Source organism: Sabethes cyaneus, chromosome 1 (assembly GCF_943734655.1).
Source record: "Sabethes cyaneus chromosome 1, idSabCyanKW18_F2, whole genome shotgun sequence".
Classification (NCBI taxonomy): Eukaryota; Metazoa; Arthropoda; class Insecta; order Diptera; family Culicidae; genus Sabethes; species Sabethes cyaneus.
This window is the reverse complement of record NC_071353.1, coordinates 160,021,898-160,045,827: the sequence shown is the minus strand read 5'-3', so window position 1 is coordinate 160,045,827 and position 23,930 is coordinate 160,021,898. Positions and strand designations below refer to the sequence as shown.

The 23,930-nt window shown below is 38.3% G+C and overlaps 1 protein-coding gene across 4 annotated transcripts in view; it reads left to right on the top strand.

Moving 5' to 3' along the window:
* The first annotated feature begins 1,767 nt into the window (after window positions 1–1,767).
* LOC128732540 (uncharacterized) overlaps window positions 1,768–23,930 on the top strand; it is a 50,600-nt gene continuing 28,437 nt past the window's right edge. For 3 of the 4 annotated variants that reach the window (XM_053825814.1, XM_053825813.1, XM_053825811.1), the window contains exon 1: window positions 4,808–5,364. The gene's annotated coding sequence lies outside the window, so the exon portion shown is untranslated. Of the gene's footprint in view, window positions 2,037–4,807; window positions 5,365–23,930 lie in introns of those variants that run through there. The other variant, XM_053825812.1, reaches the window with a different exon arrangement.

Sequence of the window (23,930 nt, the reverse complement as noted above, 5' to 3'; positions counted from 1 at the left end):
GTCCAATCAAAAACCACTCATTTTTCAAAAAAGCATGTTTCGCAACATGACCATACCGCGGCGCGCGAGTGTTGCTTCGAGATTTCAGTATAAAACCATATAAATGTAAAAACCCTACAGCATGAAACCGTGCAAATGCAATCTACTCCGCGACATGCATAACAGAGGGTGCTAGTGTGCAAGCAAAATGTGTAGGACGATGGTTTTTAAAGGATTTTCTTCTATGTGTCATGTCAGTTCGTCAGTGGTTTTAGGTTCTACTGGTTTGATCACCAGAAATTAAAAAAAAAAAGAATCAATTCGTGGCCAAAAGCATGCACGCAGAACTTGTTGGCAACTATGGTTACTGCAGAACTTCATGTAGCATCCTAATAGCTCTGAAATATCTATGAAGTCCCAACTAACAATGGTAGCTGAATTGCAAGAGCAATGGCTGTTTACGACTTGGTTTAAAGCGATCAAAGTTGCATAAAGTAAGCACTCAAATGGTGTTTAAATAAGCGATGTTTAAGCTACTTTAAGTTTTTCAAACCAGTTTCTTTCAAAAGCTGATAAACAAGCTTAATAGCGGATTTTTCAACTAAATAATCTGCTTCTAAACAGCCATAAACATCAAACCGTTTTAAGGCTGCTTAAAGGTGTTAAAGTGTAGAATGGGAGCTTTCATTAGACTCACAGCTTTCAAACTACTTGAAGGCTGCTTAAGGGTATTAAAGTGGCTTTATAAACTTCTACCAAGTTTTCTTTCGGCTCACAGCATACATAGTGTCAGATCATAGAATTTCGCAATTCGGCTGACAGCAAAAGTTTGTCAGTTATCGACATTATCGACTGGTTCACGCTAGGCGGGCTAGGCTTCAGGTGTAAAGATATTTTCACTGTCTGTTCTGCAGATGCAAATGGGGCGGATCATACGGTGAGTGCTTTATGGGTCAAAAGATGGCGGGTTCAATTCCCGGAAAAAAGACATGCATGTTTAATTATAGTTAGCTTACTACTTATACGAATTAAAGTTATTCGAAATTAAAAATATCGCGCTCGACAATGTTCACGACAAAATAAAAATGACGCGTTCCATTTTTTTAAATCTAAAAATAGATTTTTTTTGACTGCAAAAGGTTGATGAATCGTTGATTAAGCGGCTGGACGAGCATGTTGCAAAACTATTTCTCGTTCTAAAAATAGAATTGACAGCATTGCGCAAATTGGCTATTTAAAAGCGCGCAAAAACCTCTATTAAGCTTCATCGCAGCTTCGAAAGCGGCTTTTAACAGGTCTGAAGCTTGATAAAATCACCAGATTTAGATGTTTAGGGGCTGAAAAAAGGTTTTTATTTCTAAACCTAAACCATCATTCAGCCACAGGTTGAATAAAATCAGCTATAAAAGCGTTTGATCAGCCTGAAATTGTTACTTGGGGTACTCACAGCACTTCTTAAAGTATTTAGTTCCACATATACTTGATATACACTACTAATCAGCAAGAAAGTTCCACGGAACTGAATTTGAACTAATTGTGAACTTTCGAGTTCGCGTGTCAAGTAATATTCGAACTTCTGGTTGCTTGGGTCTGTAAGTACCGTGGTTTCTTCCTCGCCTTGCTTTTTACTCTCAATATAGCAATATAGCAGTTTGGTAAACCATTCTGGCAGCTCTGCCCATGAAGTTTTTTTTTTTTTGTCAGAAATCAGTCAGACAGTCAGTCTGTCAGTCATTCAGCAGTCAGACTTCATTAAAAGCAAGTGCAAAAACAAACATTTTTGATTTTGAAAAATTCGCAATAACAAGTAAAACAATTTAGCAAAGTAAGTTTGCGGTGTGTGCTTAAAAATTAGACGAGCCAAGGCAAACTATGTAACTGTAATCGAATCGACAATTTCGTGATTTGTGTGATTTGTTCTAGTGTAAAGAAATTTGCTTGATGTAACAGAGTAGCAGCAGTTTCGTATCCTAGATTTGATTGGAAAGAGTGCCTGAAGTGGTGAATGATAAAAAGAACCTCCGTTGAATTCTGGAACGTTTTTTAACTGATGCTAGGTAAATATGTTAGGATTAGTTACTACGACAATATTGTATTATGATAGGGTTTGATCAACTAGTGATTACAGCTGAAAAAATTTCAGTACTGTTTTCTTGCACAATTAACATGTTAAGGGATAATGCACAACAATGCAATGTATCCCAGTGCTGATCATGGAAATGTTTAACTTGGCCAGTTCTTCCACCTGACCAGGAATCAGGCCCAATCTTATTATTTTGCTAAAGATGTAGCTGATCGTATCAGAAGATTATAGAGCTGTGATGGTGATCAATTGATACAACAAAACTGCGATTATGTAAAAATCAAAGCCTGATTTGTTTTTACACACATGAGCATAGGCTGTGTGGGTGGAAAATATGTACCAAAAAACATTTTGACAGTTTAGTTTGGTTCATAATACTTCAAGCATACATTACATATGCTGAGCGCCAGTAACGACGCAAATATTTAAAGCTGAGAATGAGTGTACCCTACAAATCTTTGTATGCGGTGATAGCGGTGAGTGCGATTTTTGCTTGAGTGAGATGAGCAACTAAAACTACCCCGAAGCCTGAAACTGAAAACACAACATTGCAATACTTTGAGGGGTGTTTGTAATCGAATAAAACAAAAAACAAAAACTGTCTGTAAGTTTTCTCTAGCTTAAGCAACTACGGCTCTCGTCTCGTCTCGCCAGTAGTAAACAAATGTAGGTATTGGAACAAAAAGTGGAATCGATCGTGGTTGTGTGTGAGCCAGGGTACAATATTAGCAGCGTACTAGCTTGTGGTGGTAGCTTTGAATTGCCATTTGCCATTACCATTAGCGGTAGAGCGAAATATAAAGTTTCGAGTACCCACAGCAAATCAGATTGTTTGATATTTGAATTTAATTATTTTTATTTAAGGTTTCCAGTTGGTCTCGAGGTAGACATTGATTGATAATTAGATCATTTCTCAACGTAAAATGTGTTCCTAAAGTGTTCAATCTTCTATCCATAGAAACTAATTAAATTTGATGTCTTGTACGAACCCTTCTTTATCGACAGACTTCGTAGCCAGTTATTAGAGTACAAGACAATTACGCGGCTAGTCCAATAATCTTACTGACTATACCAGCACCGCCCTGTCGTGATTCGAACATACTACGACTGGCTTGTTGGGCCAGCATCGTTCCCCGAAACTAATTGGACGATTAAATATTTATATAGTAGAAAGGCAAAACGTGGGCAAAAGAATTTCAAATTACATGCATATTACTCCCTAATCTTAAGAGTTCATAGCGACACAGTAAGAAATCACACACGAGCTGTACTGACGTTGAGTTACCCCACAATTGACTATTGAAAATTCTTTGCAAATCTCCGATACAATTGTCACAGAATAATCTTGCAACAATCGACACAAAGCGTTTTTCACGTTTTTGAACCTCCCACTTGTTAATGACCAGCCTATTCCCCCTTTCAGAAATCCAGCCACTGCTATCGTTCCAAATGCGAGAGAAGCCAAACCGCTTTACCCATTTCTTTTGTCAATCCCCCTGCGCTGATTCTTTTATGTCAAAAAGCATGTGCTTGACAAACGAATGAAGAACCGTCCAGACTTTATGGAGTTATGGCGGAACATACATTCGTACTCACGTTCCTCGTCCCACCCCGGTTGGCTCCGTCCCAGTCAGCTTCCCCTTTTGTCACGTAGCCAATTATGCATCTGTTTGTTGTGCTAGAAAACTGCGTTTGTTAAAATTAGCATAAAACATGTTAATTCCGAAATTCGCGTAAAAAATTGGGCAAATTATGAAAATTGCGTAAATTTTAGAATTTTCATAGAAAACAGCGAAATCTCGAAAGTCGCCTGAATTCCATAATTTGCGTAATAAAACTGCGTTAGTTTTAAAATTTGCATACAAATCTCGTGAATTCTAAAACTGCACGTCAAAATAGACGCGTAGAGCATAACCGTGTGTATTCGGAATATCGCGTAAAAACCGTGAAAATTTCTAAATATTCATAAAAATCAGCGTAAATTTAAAAGTTACCGTCAAAAAAATCGCGTAAATTTCAAAATTACCGTCAAAAAAATGGGGTAAATTTTGAAATTCGCCTTAAAGGCGACTTCCATATATATATTTTTCTTGTTCACTTCCTGTCACAGCGAATTTTGAGCCCTTTTCAATTGTTAGTTGAGACATTTAAGTAATTATGCAAAGCAAAATTGTAATTTCTCGCTCCACTCACTTTTCTTATCAATGATTATTTTGTCATCAAACATCGTCGTTGATAAGAACAGTAAATTATTTGCGTCGTTTTAAAAACTTACTGATATGGGCGCTTCTATTTGTAGCACAAAAAAAACGAGTTTGTAAAATACATCCGAATGATAACACTGTTTTCCGTGAGTCAGACCAAGCTAGTTAATTTCACAACTGGAAAAAATTCCATACGCGCACAGTGACGAACGGTGGTAAGTACCCGTTTGTAGACGCATTTTCGCAAAAAATTGTGCTACGCAAAGGCGCGCTTCGCCCGTTTCAGTAGAGGTATGTCTACTGCTGTACACGAATTCAGATGGAAAGTTGCAAACAATCAGAACGACTCGCTGCTGACTGAAGGAGTATTCGTTGTTTTCTTGAGAATCGATTGGTCAGTTTCGTGAGAGCGAGAGCCCTGAGAAGCTGAACGAAGAACGAGAGAGTGAGCGGCTCGCTGCAAACAGAGAAACGGATCGAACGGAGCAAACGCTGCTGCCGTTGGTTTGTGGTCTGTCAGAGGCTTTTGTTCCACAGAGCAGCAAAGAGGTTTTTGTACGTTTGTGTCTTTTGTCCAGATATCTAAGAAGAAAAAAAATTTAAGGCACTTCCGTGGGCGTCCTAAGAAACAGGAAGTTATCTGGGCTCCGTGGTCGGATAAAGGCGATTGGTGGTGTTTGGATGCGAAAGGTGTACGAGTGCTATTCGAGAAGGTGCGCGAGATCAGGGCAGTTTAGGAGAAGCGTAGCAGCAGTTGCAAACAAGGGAGGTGCCCTTGACAGAAGCGCAGAGAAAGAAAAGTGGATTAGCAGAAAATCGGAACGCCATTGTTTTTTCCCTGGTTTTCCTGGAGGTCAGTGCGTGAAAGTTTTTCGTCCTACGGGGAAATCAGTGCCGTGGAAAAGTAGGAAAACGCCATCCAGTGCGTCAGGCAACGCCAAGACCGCCCAGAAGGAGCCCAATTTTTCGACCCAAAGAGAAAAACCAACTTGAACAAAAACGATGACGCAGTTTTTGTTTTGATCAATTTCATCTTTTTCGGGGCTTTTTCCTTCGGAACAACAGAAGAAAAATATGAATGTTGAGTGCACAGTAAGAGTGAGTATCAACTTTGAACGTTATCCTCTATTTTTAGCCTTGTTTCGAAATTTTCAATGAAATCAAGAATTTGCACAAAAATGGCCTCTGCCAAGAGGGGGAGGGAAAATTCAATCTATTGGAGAGAGAGAAAAAACGTCGATTGGGAAGATAATGGAAAATGGTCCAATAACATTCCAACTAGGTTTCAGATTCAAATTTAGACGAAAAATTAGAATGGAGGACAAGCCAAAATTTTATTTCTGGGTCTCATTTATCGTCTCTTTGTCCTTCATTCAATCTGTTTTTTTTCAAGTCGTTTTTCTATTTGTCAATTCTGCCACCAATACATACCAGTGAAAGGAATGTATTGGTGGCTGCTATCGAGGAAAAACTTACAACTACACGACAACCTCTTGTGGGACGACTGATGTTGATTGGAATTGTAAGCAAAACATTGACTAAACTTTTGTTTGCTACAAGTCTCATCTCTGCGAAGCAGCAGTCTCTCTTGCACGCGCAGCAGATGGAAGCGCTGTTGGGTAGGGAAATGTTCGATATGATTGCTTGCAAAGAATATTGTACAATTCAACAACGGTTTGTGTGTGTGTGAGTGCGTGTGCCAAACCGCACAAACACACAGTCTTCGCAGTAAAAACCAGCTGAAATATATCGATGTCGTCGACGGGGTGCAAAACAAAGAGACGAAAACATCACGATGACGCGAAGTAACGGGGCTTCAAGTGTTGCTTTGGTTATGACCAAAACAAAAGCCTGCTGTGCTGTGCTGAGCGGACGGAGCCATGGCGTGTAACGACCGAACGAACGACTCATCTGCGGCGGTGATGCAGTCTATTAGTGGTGGGCCCTATATAACAGCACCGTCGAACTCTGCCCCAGCCCAGCAGAACAAGGTTGACCATTGTAAATTTCCCGCTGACGTGGAACGTTTTTGTGAGCAAACAATAGATTTTCACTTGTTTGCGTTTCGACTAAGTCGTTAAAGTTTGCCTCCATAGAAAAAGCTTTCGACATTTTAAAAATGTGCTGTTGAAAATTTCTTTTATTTCGTTCTAAATGATTTGGGCCCAGAATTGAAAACTGAAACTCATTGAAATACTAGAGAAAGTCAATCATAAATTGTTCCAAACGATGTCATTTTCCTTGAGCGTTTTTGTGTGTTGTAGGGTGAGTAGCGGCCAAAGCGATGATATCGAAAAACTACCAAGTTGATTCTAAAAATAATAAGTTGTCGACAAAATAAACGACTTGAACAAACTTGCTTTTTAAAAATATAATACAAAACAAAAACCGGCTCTTCATTCATGTTTCGGGTCTGTTTTTACACATGCTCAGCACTTCGTAGTATCTTGCATCACTTTATCGGAGGTTGTCTTATCTGCGAAGAAAACGGTTTCAGAAACAAATTGGTGTTTCCAGTGAACACTACTTCTGGTTACTCTAACTTACTGTTTGTATTCGGTGTGGTTAATTTGAACACTCTTCCGAGATCATTAAAGCGAATGCCGTCAGGAGCCTTTTTAACCCGATATTAGCAATGCCAGTTATATATTGTTGGCATTAGCCATAATAAAAGACTAAAAAATTGACTTAGTAAGATCGGCTTGAGATAGTGGCTTGCTTGCGCAGTCGGACCATAAATAAACAAACTTAAGGAACTTAACTGAAAATGACAAGGACAATGACATCAAAATATTATAAAAATCAAATGAAAATGAAACCAAAATAATATTGAATACAATAATACATACTTGATGCGAAAAATATCCAAAAATTTGTAGAAATAAAAAAACAAGAAAGTTACAAAAAGGGATTGACATATTGACAGTGGGACTTCGAATTTGGCAACAAATGCGTGTCGTCTATGTTGCCAAAATCGAAACCGTGTCAAAATCGAGACCCTTTTTTGATATGAACAAATTGAATGTAAATGAAACCATTTTATGTTCAGAAGTCCGCCATGAGCTATCCGTCCAGTGCAAGTAAGTTTTTGGCAACGTGCGGTAAGACGTAGTTCTACGGCATTAAAAATATTGTTCGAAACATTCTATAACAGCAAAGTTTTTTTTCATGAACATACTAAGGGCATAATTTTTGGGTCATTTAAAGCAAGTAGTAGTAGTAGGGGAAAGCCACCATCAGTTCAAGAACTTGCCAGTGTATGTAGGTAGAGTTACAGTAGATCTAAATTTGATTATCAAATGAATTTTACACTAATGTTGTTACAGAAGGGCCAAAATGGATTGGGCGGACGCACAAGTAGAGGCACTTGTGCGCATTCCGGGCTTATAAGAGTCGCCTTCCAACATTAGGATCCTTCCATATGATAATTAATTTCGCTGTATCAACTTCAACCCACGTGATGATTTGTTTGTGAGAATTGAGAACTGCCATATTGGCTTCAGACCTGAAGGTGAAACGGTACTGAATCCAAACATGGCCGGAAAAATGGCGCTCATATGAGGACATATCCTCACATGGGCGCCATTTTTCCGGCTATGTTTGGATTCAGTACCGTTTCACCTTAAGGATTCAGATTGGCAATCCACTCCATCATCCAGCCTTTCACATATGTGATATCAATAATAATACTATTAATAATATAATATTAAGATGAAATATTGTATAATGGGCAAAAATAGAACAATCTCACCAACAGTCCTTCGAATGGAATAGTGTTGCGTCCTCTGAGTTTCCATAAGTGCCTAAATTAATTTAATTATTTCTTCTGATATCCATGTGCAGTTTTAAAACTCGTTTTGGCCAGTTTTCACTATATAGCAGGAGGTGCTTCATAAGCTCATAAGCTCATAGGCCTCGAGGTATGATGCTGACCTAATAAGCCAGTGGTCATATGTTCGAATCCCGACTGGGAGAGGCTGCCAGAGTCAATAGGATCGTAGCAACTGGCCCTGCAATTGTCCTGCACTCTAACAGCTGGCTGCGAAGTCTGTCGTATAAAAACAGAAGGTCAAGTTTCGATAACGGAATGTAGCACCTAGGCTTTGCTTTGCTTTGCTATTTGCTTCATAAGCTAAAACGAAAAAACAATTAATTAAAATAACTTATATTAGACTTACCTATTAGCAAGGCCGTGCGGCTCCACCGTCTGTCCAAAACCGCGGTTTTGAGATCAGGCAGCCTGGAACCACCTGGCTTGGGATGGCCAGAGCTAACGGGTGGCAACTAAAATTTTGGATTTTTTTTTCTCAAGCTGTCAAAAAAGACAAAGATACATGAAGAAGATCTGATTTACCGAAATTAAAGATACATTATCCATTGTTGAAAAAAAATGTGTGTACATTTGAAAACGGTTTTTTCCAGTTTTTTTTTGTACGCCAAGGAACTCAAAATCCCGAAGAAATCTTCGATTGGGTGCACTGAGACAGATTTTTTGAGTCGTGGTTTTTGGGTAAAAATGGGATCGAACGGGTATTCAGGAACGATTGTGTTTTATTGGCGGAATGCGATGATGCTATATCCGGCCAAGACACGTATTGTCCATCTGCATGATGTTTTTGTATAAACGGGATCAAAATTTTCTTTAAACATTCGGCTGGTGCATCTTAATTGATAGCCAAACCAGAGGGCTTGTTGTTGAAGAAATGAGAAATAGAACGATGTCCTTCTGCGTCCATAATTTTGGCTGGTCTTCCACTACCTTGCTTTCGAATAGTTGCTGGGCATCTTGGGATATGGCAAACAGTCGAACGCGCAACATATTTGCTTTTTAAATGTTGTACCGTATACTTTTTGCCGCCATTTTTAGCAAAACTGGGCAAGTGTAAACAAAACAAAAAATATTAACAAAAAGAGGAGAGAAAGAGCTAACACATACATACTCTGATTTCTCTCTGAGCTCGTTTGTTGTTGAGCATAAGGGCCGCGAAAAAATTCCAAAATTTGCCTTTCCCCATTTCATACCCATTTTTGCATCATTTAAAGGATGTATGCGAAAACTGACTGATATTTAAACATATTTTTGTAAGGGAAATATTTTGTGTTGCTAAAAACGGATGCTTTTGTTGCCAAAATCGAGACATGCCAAATTCGAAATCCCACTGTAATGACGCGGCAAGATATAAATATGATTCATAAGCATAACCAAAATGGCGACACAAAATAACGCATAATAGATATAAAAAATGCGAAAAATTACAGCAAAAAATGTACAAAAAATGGCAGAAAACTAAAACTGCACAAAAAATGTAATATAATAAGAAAAATAAATGACAAATAATGCAAAAATGTTACAATACAGACACAATAACATCTAAAAGTTCTAAAAATCAAACGAAAATAATACCAAAATGACACAAAAATATGTGCACAAAAATGATGCAAACATTATGCAAACAAAAACAAGAAAAATCTTCTTTTATAAATATATAAAAGTGAACGTTAGTATATGTATGATGTTCCGCCATAACTCATAAATGCCTTGATAATGGTTCTTCATCAAACTTTACATATATGTTTCTCAGCATAAGGGAATCAGCACAGAGTGGTTCTCAAAGGGGAAGGGGATGTTTCACAAGGGAGAGGGGAGGTCCAAATGAGAAAAAGTCAGTGGCTGAGTTCTTGTATTCAGACTGATAACAGTTCTTGCAGTGGCAGAGGAACAAGACGTGCCTAAAACACTCGAATATGAACCGTGAAGGCATGGGTTGGAGTCCCACTTACCATTGAATTACTCAATATATTTTTGGACTGATATCGAAATTTCCCAGTTTCATCCAGTCTAACATTCTTCCGAAGACTCCAGAGCTCAAGACTGGGCATCGAAGCAGGTTTGCATATACACAGCAAAGGATGATACTACTAATGCCATCTTTTATCCCAAGGGAGTTACTATTGCTTATAAGTGTTAGTGATCGCAACCATTTGAAAGAATGTATGCGTGTCAACTATCATGGTTTGATAGCTCTATTAGGCTTTATCATGATCTGCGGTAGTCTTAGCCTTGATGGAGTCGGAGATCTGATAAAAATCAATGTTAACATGAATTAAAAGTACTAATCGCTTGCTGCAGTGTCACATAACCTCATCTGGTCTCCGTTTGCTCGGCAACGGGTTCATTTTCCAACAGGATAACGACCCCAAACACACGTTCAAACTGTGCAAAAACCATTTTTATCGAAACAATTCCAAGGAGTGCTGAAAAACGAGCCTCTATGGGATGGAATTGAACCGAAAAGTTCGCAAAATGCATATTACAAGTGAAAAAACCATGTGGGAGTACCTAAATCGCACTTGTAATGCTTTCCAATAAAAAAATGCTACAAAAAATGGTTCGTAGAATGTCCAGAATCTGCACAGCAATTATTAAATCTAGTGGTGGTTATTTCGATTTTTTTGCTTTAGCAAACCAAACCAAACATAATCAAAACATTCAACCATTTATATATTAAACTAGAGGACCCGGCGCGCGTTGCTACGCCATTCTAAAAAGGGGGTACATGCATAATCCTGAAGATTTGATTAATTGTAATCTTGCAACCAAGAGCTTTCTTTTTGACAACCCAAGATATTTCTAAAACATGCCGCATATGTCTAATCCAACGCATCAGCATTTGTGACTCGAGCAGCAAGTCCAACGTAACAATTTGGGTTTTATTACCAACCCTTAACATGGTAATGTTAGCAAAATCGTAATAAAATATCAGTGCAGTTCGATTGAAATCAGTTAAAAACTGGTCAGAAACCATAAACTTAGTGTAATCTCCACATTATTTTCTCTTCAATTTTGTTTTTAAAATAAGTATTATATTATCTTACATTTATGTAATTTGACCCATTATCTAGGCTTCACCGATTTATTCTTAACAATTTTGTTCCAAATTTATCTTATATTTTAGTATGGACGGCAGCACTCGTGAGTTCGATTACTTTTTGAATATTGCAAAAAAATCTGTTTAATTTGTATGAGAGCCCTCCCCCCTTCCAGAGAAGAGAGGAATCTCAATATGCCATAGAAAAAAAAATTGCCTCCAGTAACTCCCAAATTTATTTGCTTGATTAATAGTCGAGTTATGGGGAAATTTGTGTTTTATTTGTATGGAAGCCCCCCCTCTTAGAAGCAGGAGATTTCTTAATCTACCTTAGAAAAAAAATTCTACCTCCACAAATCTTCCCATGCCACATTTGGTTCAATTTGCTTGATTAGTTTCCGAGTTATGAATATATTTGTGTTCCATTTGTATGGGAGCCCCCCCCCCCTTCTAGAGGGGGGAGGGGTCTCAAACCATGCTAACAACATTCCTCTCATCAAACGCAATGTGTATGCCAAGTTTCATCAAAATCCGTCGACCGTTTTGCGAGTCTACCGGACACACGAACAGCATTTCATTTATATATATATATATAGAAGATTTGTCAAAAGTAATGGAATAAAGGTATTTACTACACAAAAAGACTTAAAGTTTTACAAAAAATGCAAGTGGATCCAAACTTTTGCATAGTAAATTACAAAAATGATACGGAAATAATTCCAAAATCAACATAAAAACAACAGAAAAAGACGCAAAAATTACGAAACTGACAAATTACAAAAATAATACGAAGATACCACAAAAATAACATGAAACAAATAATAAAATGTCATAAAAATAATACAAAAATTACACCAGATTAGTATAAAAACGACTCAACACCGAAATGACAAAATAACCACACATACATGATACAAATGGTAGATAGATATTAGAATTCACTGAATGTTATTATAGTTACTTTAAAACAGCACAAAAGTATCAGAATAAAACGTGTCTCAAATAACAAAAAAGAGCTTCTAACCCAATATCAAATTGGCTCTGAAATAAACCAAAATAATTCGAAAAACGCCAAAGTGAAAAAAATCATAATAATGAACAAATGAAATTTTGCATACGAGCATAATTCCATCGTAAAAACACAAAAAACATAAATAACACAAAAATGATGCAAAAATGCCATATCTAAAAGAGAAAAAGGTACAAATATGATATGACAATATTACTCAAATAGTACTGCACAATATTGCACAAATAACAATTAAAATGAAGCTAGCAAATTATTTTCGGTGTGTGTTTTGGAGTTATCCAATCCTTTATGATGATCAGTAAAATATGCCCAACTGTTAATCAGTTTAATTAAGAAATACGCTAAAGTCACGCGATATGTTCCGCTTAAATCAAAACCGGGTTAAAATAAAGCGCACCGTGTAAATTCCGAAGGAAGAGTAAATCCTTAATCTGAAAAATAAAACAAACTGAAAAATCTTTTTATTAGGCTAAAAATATTGACTAAGCGAAGATAAGGTTCGAACAGCTGTTAAGCTCTAGTTGAGCGTGTTCGTTCATTTACACCGCTAAGCCATCTGATATTCAAATTTTGTTAAGCGCTTCCAATTTTGTCAGTGGGGAAGAAGAGAGCGTAACAAAATTTAATGTTAGACTAGTGAATTTCAGATGGGTTAGTGATGTAAATGAATGAACACGCTCAACTAAAGATTTTGAGCTAGGAGTTCGAGCCTCCCCTTAGCTACTATTTTTTGAGCATTACCGGGTATGACCACGCGGAGGCGCTAGATAATGACTTCCGATGGCTAGAGCCATATTTGACGCTTTTTCTCAGTTGTCTGCTCCATTTCATACCCGGTCGTCGTTTGGAGAGATTTAGCCACAAACGAGACAAGCCATGAGTGTTTGTTGCATTTCGCACTTCATTTTTTTATAAAACGTCTTTTATTTTATTACTTAACGTTTTCTATTAGAAAGAAAATAAGCAATTTAGAAGAAAATGCTTTACGTTGATCGCCTGAAATACTGTTGTAGAAAGGTCCGAGAGTTAAACCCATGTTCAAGTCACCAAAAAATTGATGGTTATGAAGACTGAATCGATCCGTCGCGCAGTAAACGTAGTAAATTATATCGTTAGTTGAAGAGCAATGTTTCAAGAATTTAATTCCCAACCCTAAATTAAGAAAACTGCTCTTACGGAAAACCAGTCTAGTCATTTAAGCACTAGCCTTCTCCAACAAATCGTGTTTTAGATACTTTGTATGATGAGTATTTGCAAAACACATCGTGATGGCTTGTAAATTTTGTCTCTCTGGTTATGAAATAAGTTGATTGGCTGACAACAGGCCTGCCCCCCGGGGGGCGCACAGGGTGCAACAAAGTGGCATTTCAACTGTACGACCCAGCTTTGCAATTAGGCAGTAAAAATCCAATCTATTAGAGATGATTTATTTTATATCCCCCCGAGGTTTCATGCGTAAGCGATTCTAGAGATTCAATCGCAACTCAACATTCAATCACAATCGCCCGTTCGAAGGGTTCCGCTTTCCGTTCGCCCCGTTGTTCGACTAACTTTCATCATGGAGAACGCATTATATTTTGAACCGATCAGCTGGAAAGGGAATTACGGACGGGTTCGCGAATAATTGTATTTGATGGGTCGTTCGTTCGTTCGCTTTGGACACAAACACTATAGTCTATGCCTCGTACGTAACGTAACTGGGGGCTGCAGCTGTTTGTGTGTGAAACCGACGGAGCAACCCAGCCGTCGTCGTCCGTCCGTTCGCACTTCGCAGCATTGTGGGTGGTAGTCCAGACAGGGGGCGGTTGGGTGATACAGGGTGGGTGGTTCTCTCATTCTCTCCAACGAACAACCCTGCCATCCAGACTGACTGACTGACTGTACTGTAAGCTACGTACGTGCTCTTTGTTTTGAATCAGTTTGGCTGGAAAGTAGCACCATTATCACCACCACCAGCACCATCACCATCACCATCATCGTCATCATCAACTAACAACAACAACAGCAGGAATAACCACCACACAGTCATGCCACCAAACGTATTAGATGCTGGAACTGGAAGGAAGACTTTTCCACATCATATGGGAAACGGGAGAAACATCTGTGCGTGAAGAGTTCTTTTTTATGCTGATGTTGTTTTTTTCTTTCTGGGTCCGATTCGCGCATGTAGCAAGCAAGAAAGTCGTCATCTTCCCTAATGATTTCTTTTGTGTTGTTTGCATTAGACGAGCATTTGTTTAGAAGCATCTTATTGCCGACTGGGAAGTTTATCTTTTTATAATTTTATTTTCTTAATGTATTGTTGGTTCCAATTTTTAATATTTAAAATTGTGTCCATAATTTGCGAAATGCATAAATGTCTCAAAGCTGAAGGTCAACTATCAGCACTCGTACCCTAGCTGTGGCAGCAGCGGGTAGACGTAGACGGACTTGCCTGGGCTGGGACTGGAACCTGTCACGTCGTCCACGGACGACTTTTTGATGATGGCGAATAAAATGCAGCTGCAGTCAGTGTAGGTAGGTAGAACAAGTTTGGGCAAATCGAAAGTAAAAAGACTTAGCCTCTGCTGCAAAAATGTCCTGAACTATAGTTCTGAACGCAATCGTGCGGCAATTGAGCAGGAACCGGCAAGGGAAGAAAAGAAAAAATAAAACACACCAACCAACAGACAATGCAAAAGTTCCCCGGGGCTAAGCTTTGCTTGTGCAATAATAAACCTGATTACCTTCCTTCCATTCTCTCGCTACGGGGTAGAGTTTAGTTATCTTTGTCTGGACGAGTTCCATTATCTTCTGGCTTTTTTTTGTTTCATAATCATTCAAGTTATTTGAAGGTTTCTTGCTTCTAGAGTCAATTGTATTTCTCGCGAAAAGTTTTTGATATAATATGTCTATTGTTTTTTTAGTTGCGAAATTTTAAAATGTAAGCTTGCGAAATCGCAGCAATTTTTTCCATTGACCAGATTACGTTTTCGATTAGTTTTGCTCTGATTTTACAACGTATTAATTTTATGTCACACACCTTTTAATGTTATTTTGGCTTTACAGATAACACTGAATCCTTAGATATTGAGCATTTGTTCATGCGTTCGATCGAAATCTGAACTATGAATTATTAAATTGTTCGAAATTGGAAGATTTCTGACGAACGAATTTTTAATTGGCCGAATTACATTACATCAGTTGAGTTCCGGTAGTATTCCATTCAAAATTGGCTCTAAAAATCGGGAGGCAAAAGAAATTCTTAAAAATCTTAATTTTTTTTTGCACAATAAAAAAATCTTTGTTTTTTTTTCGACCCCCCCCCCCCCTCCCCTTTAGCATCGGAAGGACAAAAACTTTCAAATAGATTTGTAATGGCTCAGTAACGGATATGTAAAAAGCAAGAGTAGATTTAGTTTTCCCGTTTAAATTTTGAGCAAAAATGCTAAAAACGCAGTTTTTTTTTGCTCGTTTAAAAATTTTTTTTTGTTTGTTCCTTCTCCCCCTTCAGTTGGTCAACACCGGAAGGAGAAAAACTTTTTTAAATATTTATAATGGCCTTACTTAGGACGTCAAAAAACAGCCCACTAAGATCTATAATATCTCCAGTAAAATGGAGCCATAATTTACCAGTATATTCTTTCATTAAAAGCCAATCTATTAAGACTACAAAATAAAAAATCGAATAAAAATCAATAGAGCCGAACATGTAACTGATGTAACTTCATGTCGGGAACTAGAGTTTTTAAAGACCTCTATTATCGTTTACCAAATATAAAATTGTAAATAACTTTTGTTGAGTCGGAAAAACCTCTCTTCCTATACTCCATAGGACATTAGCCAGTAGTTATACGGTACTGTTGGTGAAAAGCCAAATGGTTAAGACCACTTTTAAAAAATAAAAAAAAACATAAGGCGATTAAAATTGAAAGTAATAAAAAAATTGGAAAATGTGTAGAAAAATGTACACTTACCGATGAACAAACCCGTTGTTCCGTATGATTGGCAGCTTTAGGGACTTTGCCAATTATTCCGGTTCGGATTTTTTCATAATAGCATCGTAACCTTAAGACATAGCATAATAGTTGCTTCAGAAAAATTTCTTCATTCAAAAAGCACTTTCTAGTGGTGAAAAATTATTCTGACATTAGGGTGTCCCTAATCAGATACAAACAATATTTTCTCTATTTTAAGTCATAAATGATTGCTATCTACAGAAAAGTTGTAGCTAAACTATTTTCGAGAAACTTTGTTGAATACTGAAGATTTCTATCTCTTACATGAAAGAAGTTATAGAGCCAAATTCTTAGGGACACCCTCCAAAACAGTTTTTTGATCTAGCTCTTTAATAACGCTTCGTATGCTTTTCGAACGTTCTAAGAAATTATTAATCATATGAAATTGCACATTTTCGTCGAAGACAGTAGAGCTCTACCTTTTTCCCTTTAGCAGCTATCACTGGTTTTTTAATTTTTACATGTAATCTTTAAGGGGGTGTAACTCGGGGGAGAGCAGCGAATCTCACTTATTTTTTTATGAATTAATTTATGCTGTATCCCTTCATGTACAACTTAGGGCGGAACACTGTGGAACATCTGAGAAAAGTTACCATGAAGGCAACCGCTTTTAAAGCTGAAAACTATAGAAACCATAGTAGGTAGCAATCATTTCTGACTTAAAATAGAGAAAACATTTTTTGTATGTGATTAGGGACACCCTAATGTTGGACCCCCCTGTTCCTGGTGCCGGTGGGGTTGTTGAAGAGGACTATTTTCGTCGCACTGTCGTCCGGCATCCTTACGACGTGTCCGGCCCACCGTAGCCTGCTAACTTTCGCTAGATGTACGATGGGAGTCTCCCCAAGCCTCCGCCACTCTCCGCTTTCAGTTTGTACTCCGCCAAATATCGTCCGCAGCACTTTCCGCTCAAACACGGCAAGGCAAGGGCGCGTATGTCCTCCGTAAGCAGCGTCACGGCTTCAAGTCCATAAAGAACTACCGGTCTAATAATGGTTTTGTACATTGTTAGCTTCGTTCGGCGGCGTATGCTTCCTGATCGTAGCGTTTTACGAAGGGCAAAGTAGGCCCGATTTCCCGCTTTGATGCGCCGCTGGATCTCCTTATTAGTGTTGTTGTCCGCGGTCACCAGCGATCCCAAATACACGAACTCCTCTACCACTTCTAGTTCGTCGCCGTCAACGGTTACCGTCCGTGGGAGGCGCGCATTTGTTTCCTTTGAGCCTCTTCCTTTCATGTATTTGGTCTTTGACGCATTTATTTTTAGCCCAATTCTCCTAGACTCCGCTTTGAGTCTGGCGTAGATTGCCTCCGCCGTCGCAAAGTTCCTGGCAATGATATCGAAGTCATCTGCAAAGCCTAGAAGTTGGCTACTCTTGGTAAAAATCGTGCCTCTCGTTTCGATGCCCGCTCGTCGGATCACCCCCTCAAGAGCGATGTTGAACAGCATGCAGGATAGACCTTGTATGATTGGCAACATTTAATATTTTCGAAATATATCTGCCGAATATATTGAATAAGGCCACAACTTTCAATTACTGGTTAAGTGTGTTTAGATTACATCACCGCTCCGAGTAAGAGAAAAATAGAAAACTATTTTTTTAAGAAAGGGCGGTGATCTCATTGACTAAGGGAAGAGTCCAATCGTGGTGCTTATTTTTACTAGAGTTTTCTAGTTTTTAAGCTAAAATGGACAATCAGTTTAAGAGTCGGAAGGTTGATTACACATTTGAACTGTTTTTTGGTCGTTTCACGTGGAAGGACTACATGCCGTGCCCGTACATAGAAACATACACGAAGTGTAGGATGCATTATACTAGTGGCCTGAAATTTGTAATATGTTACACTTACTAGATAAAATATTATTTTATGTTCGATTACCGGAATAAGGATGGGTTTTTAGTACATTGTTTGAATGCATGCGCGAAAGAGACCCATTCTGAGGAAAAATTTTGTTGAATGCAGTGGTGGCCCTGAAAAGAATTGTTTGAAAATGTTTGGGGACCTTGAAAAAGTAATTTTCACCGGTGAGTAATTCTCGCTGAAACGGGGCCACTACTGACACGAGGTCTTCAAATATTAAAACTATTGCGCTTAATTGGTTGAAAATGATTAAAAATAAGAATTGCACTTTTAATACTTCGAAATAGTGGATCCCCGTTCGCCAAGGGGCCTAACAGTATTAAAAAAAGTTGAATTTTGAGCAAACCTTGAGATCTATTTCCTGTGATATTTCATAAATTTGCTATGAAACAACTAGCAAATAGCCCGTAAAGACGAAGAACAGAGCTTTTAAATGGAGTAGAAAATTTGTTGGCGGCCATCTTGGATTAGATTTTATCAATAAATCGCCGTTTTTGCCATGAGCCCCCCAACCGATTTTCGTTTTAAGACCACCATTGGAAAGCTGAGAAAAATATTACAAGAAACATTCATAAAATTAGGTGTGCAATGGCATTTACTGAATAAAACAATCAGTTATTTGTAGCAAGGTTCAAAATTTTCATAGAATTATTGTTCCAAAATTTGCTATGAAACAAACTACAAACGACACGGTTTTGTAAAGAGGAGAGATAGGGCTTATAAACGAAGTGAAAAAAAAAATTGGCGGCCATCTTGGATTTTATCAAAAAGACGCCGTTTTCGGCATGATCCCCTGAACCAATTTTAATTTCAAGACCACCATCAGAAAGCTGAGAAAAAATGCTAGAAGAAACATTCATCAGGTTAGATGTGCAATGGCATTAACTAGATAAAACATTCAATTTTCTGTAGCAAGATATTCCATTATATGTGAGTTGTAAACCTTAATACAGATAATAATTAATTGTTTCGTTTATTTAATGCCACTACACATGTAATTTGATGGATGTTCCTTTTAGCATTTTTTCTCAGCTTTCTGATGGTTGTACTGAAATTAAAATCGGTTGGGGGGATCATGCCGAAAACGGCGATTTTCTTTATAAAATCCTAGATGGCGGCCAAATCCAAGATGGTCGCCAATTTTTTTTTAACTTGGTTTATAAGCCCTATCTCTGCTCTTTACAAAACCGTGTCGTTTGTAGTTTGTTTCATAGCAAATTTTGGAAATATCACAATAATTCTATGAAAATTGTGAACCTTGCTACAAATAACTGATTGTTTTATTCAGTAAAAGCAATTGCACATCTAATTTTTTGAATGTTTATTGTAGTATTTTTTCTCAGCTTTCCAATGGTAGTTCTAAAACGAAAACCGGTTGGGGGGCTTATGGCGAAAACGGCGCATTATTGATAAAATCCAATATGGCGACCAAATCCAAGATGGCCGCCAAAAATCTTGTTACTCCCTTTGAAAGCTCCGTTCTTCTTCTTTACAGAACTGGGCTATTTGAAATATCAGATGATATAGATCTCAAGGTTTGCTCAAAATTCAACTTTTTTTTAATACTGTTAGGTCCCTTGGCGAACGAGGGGTCCACAATTAAAAGTGTTACACTATTAAAAGTGTGATTCTTATTTTTTAATTATTTTCAACCAATTAAGCGCAATAGTTTCAATATTTGAAGGCCCTGTGTCAGTAGTGGCCCCGTTTCAGCGAGAATTACTCCGGCTTGACTTTGCTGCTGCTGTTGCGAATCAGATTCATTCGGAATTAAATCTTCTGGCATTCAACATGATGGCCTGGAAAAGGCCACTCGAAAATGTTCCATGACTCTGAAAAGGAACGTTTGAAAAATTCCGGCTGCTGAAGAGATGGTTGTCACTATCAAGATCTATGGAGACTAGGATGATTCCGATACAGAAGCATTAATAGCAGATCAGTGTAAAATAGAAAATAGAATAAATTAAATTCTCTTAATCTTCACAATTTAGTGAACAATAGATTATTGGAAATATGTTATTATAAAATTACTAACCATTTTCTCTTTCGACAGATATATTTTAATCAGGATTTCAAACGCTATTGTCGTTTAAAATATTTCATTCCAACATGATACTCTCATGTTTCTTCTTACAAAGCTGCCATCCGGTGTAGTAAACAAAGACGTAGTCCTACGAGAAAATCATACAATTCCAAGACCCTGTGATCTGTTGTGATTGCGCGATAACAACCTGTGTTTGATAAAGATGAAAATGTTTCTCTATTGATTGTATTTGTTAAGAAGTTATTTCAAACGCTGGACGAATGATAGAAAGTGATTACTTTAAGCAGTGAAGAAACTTTTAAACACCTATCAGTATCACCTGTTTGATACGAGTTTGACTTCTTCAAACTCTCGGGGATAATGGTCACAGCGGCCGTAGCAGCCAGACACAGCACACAGGTGAAGTTCGACAAGGAACGAACTAAATAATCAAAACTTCGTTCTGTGGTTCACTGCGTCTTGTTTTTATTTTTTTATTTTTTCTACTCTCTGCGAGTTTTTTGATTGTTTGCTGTTTCCTGTTCATTGCTCTCCGGTCCGGTCCGGTTCGGTCTTCTTGCAACCATCAATTCTGTTTTCTGTCTGGCGTCGGGTCGAGTCGAGACAATGCAGTTTCTTTGTTTCCGCCTGTGACGAGGCATCATCATCATCATCATCCGAGAGCCGAGAGCTGCCGTGCAATTTGGGCAGTTTTCCTTTGCTGGTCCATAAACAGTTGAATTTATACTTCAAAATAATTTGACATTTTTAGTACGAAGTTACTTCTTTCCTCGGCTATAAAAAGAAACGATGACTAATTCGTAAAATTACTCAGAAAAACATTATCAATGTCAGAACAGTCAGAACATTTATTCAAAGTCAAAGTTCAAAAGTTCAAGTCCAACCTAGCCAATCGGTTCTGTCTCATCTGCGTCCCACGCTGTCACGCTAACAAAAGTGGGACGGTCAAAGAATCGCAGTCGAAGTGTGAAATCGTGCGCTAGTTTCCTTTTTCGACCGGGGTGAGCTGATTTCCTGAAAACAAATTAATTCGGACGATCTGTCTAATTTTGAATTTACTGTGGGTGGTGGATAGATTACTTATTATCAACTTCAAGTTAAACATTCTCTCAAATTTTTTGCTTGTTTTAGATAGACTATCATATTTAAACAGTCGGGCAAAGATTGTAACAATTTAGAATGGCTAGTAGAATCAGGTTTTGCCTATTGAAGTTAAACCTGTTTGTCGTCGCTCGCTGGCACAAGGTCAAGCGAAACGTTAAACCGAACTTGTAAGTTCAAGTGTTTCAAATCTCGTGACACAATGCCTTGTGTTACATACTTTCACGCACACAGTGCCAGCTGATTCTGCTTCTCCGGCACGTGTTGCATAATGGCATTCAATTAGCAGTTTAAGCCTATTAGATGTATACCGACACTTAGCACTAGTAGAATCACTAAAGATTAGCTCAAACAGCCGTTTTAGAGACTGAGAGAGAGAGGGTGCTCGACAGTTCATAGCAACGAGTGTTGTTGTTCGTTTTCGCTGTGGATGACCGCGCATACTAATTTCCTCGACTACAGCCTACATATGTAATGTACTACCAGTTACTACGTCGGTATAAACGATGGGTAGCGAACGACGATTTCCTTCAGTCAAGGCCATCAAAGTTCTTCGATCTATATAGCAAACAGCTGTTTTCTATTCCCTCCACTTCGGGGTAAACGTCGAAACGTGCGCTTTTGTGTGCGAGTCGTGGGCCCATTTGTCACGTTACAAGTGTCAATTTTATCAGCATAATGGATGGCCGACTTTTGTTTCGAATAACACTTGAGCGTTTTAGTTAGAGTTTTGCAGGTTGTCGAAAGTGCACAATCATCGACAATCAAATCAAATCCAATCAGACATGGAGGCTCCTCGAGTGTAAATACAGATTGTTGACTAATCGGACAGTTTTTTTTTTCAATACACTATCGACATGCTCATCTACCCTTTCCACAGTCACACCTCGTCTTAGGTCGTGTACTAACAAACGCTATTTAAGTAGCGTTCTGTATGTGTGCGGCGGCGGGGTGAGTGGAATTGAATCACTGATTTTCTACGAAAATTGCAAGTACCTCCTCCCCACTCACGGTTTTAGTGCAACCAACACAAGCTTGGATTCCCAGTTGGAATCACAGTGGGGCGGTTAGGAACTAGCCGTAACCAACACCTTTCTGGGTGCCATCTATGGGTTTGTTGTTGTTGTTGGGCAGGGATTTTCGTTTCGATAGGTTGCCGTTTGCTTTAGTGCACTAAAAATAACCTTGAGTTGGATGAGTCCGTTTGGGAAAATTAATAACAGCGAAATATGTACCAAGCCGGAGTGCATATTTCCAATTTCAACAGGTAATCGATTAGGTAGTCGACTACACTGCAAAAACGGGCGTAAACTATCGAACCGAACCGAACCGATTGGAATCAATTGCTTCCGATGTTAAAGTTTCTAAAATTGGATCACTTAGTCAAGCGCAAAAGTTATCGCCGTACCGTCGTAGTAGCTGCATTGAACTTTTGCTTTTCGATTGAAAAACTTCTGCCTCCAAGTGCATTGGCAGCGGATAGAATTTGTTTTTTTTGTGTGAGAAATTGCACAGGATGAAGCAAATTATCTTCTGACATGGGATGGGACTACGTCTAGCCGGAAGACGTGACGGTAAAATGAAAATCTGAAAAAGTGATAATCACTAAAAGTGGCAGGGTTTTGCACGCTTATGATTCAGTAGTTTATTGACGATTTCATTCAGCATTGCAAAGCTTTTCTATAATAAGGTTCTGCCCATTAAGTTATTGTCCAGAAAGTGAAGAAACTTGCTAATAAAGTGGGTGTTCGGGATCGCCTGATAAGACTTGTTCAACAGCTGCAAACACCCAGCCACAAACGGCGCCTTTGGAGTATCAGGACGCCTTCCGTAGTAGCTCTGTCCATACTGCATACTGCATTAAACAGGTTACTGATGCAGCGGAGAGTGAGTCGTAACTCGCAGGATTTTCAAGAATCGAAACCTATATTTTCAAGCTTCTGCACCAACTTGTACTAATGTCATCTGATAGTTCCTGAGATCAAAGACACCAAATATACGATTGCACAAAAATTGTTAAATTTTGTGATTGCACAAAATTGTCCAGTGGCGTTTTTGATACAGCAGAGACTCTTCTTCCATTGATTTCCTCTCTTCTTCCATTGGTGATTTCAGTATGATCCGTAGTAGGGACGAGATCAATCAAATCCGATGTCACCTGGTGCTGATGTCGCTAATCTTATAAACCTTCATGTTCAAATCTTGACTAGGAGAAATTGTTAAAATTAATAGCATCATAGTACTAGCTCTTCAATTGTACTGTACTCTAACAGCTGTTTGCGAAAGCCGTCGGAAAAAGAAGAAAAAATGCGTCAAATTGTCTATCCAAGAATGGTTTGAAAAAAAAAATGAGAATAACTATTTGGGATCTCTGTAATACTGTCCGCGGATGTTTCGAAGTGTGGAGTTAGTCAGTTAAGCTACTACCTATGACGTGGAAATAATCCGACTGTAATCCGAAATATAACATGGAGAACGGAACCTGATTTTATCAACTTATTCTGTTATTAAAGCCCAATCTAATGGGGTTCTTTTAAGGCTAGTTACATAGAAATCGGTTAAACATCAATGGATATAGAGATGAAAGTGTAACTGCAAGTATCCTTATTTGATGTCGGGAGTGTAACAGCTAAAATCGATTCATTATGCCGATTAATCAATTATGCAGAGCCGATTAATCATCGATTACTGGCTACCAAAAAATAATCATTGAATAACTGGATAAATCCGAAAAGCTTGTGCCTAAGGCTGAGGCCTAT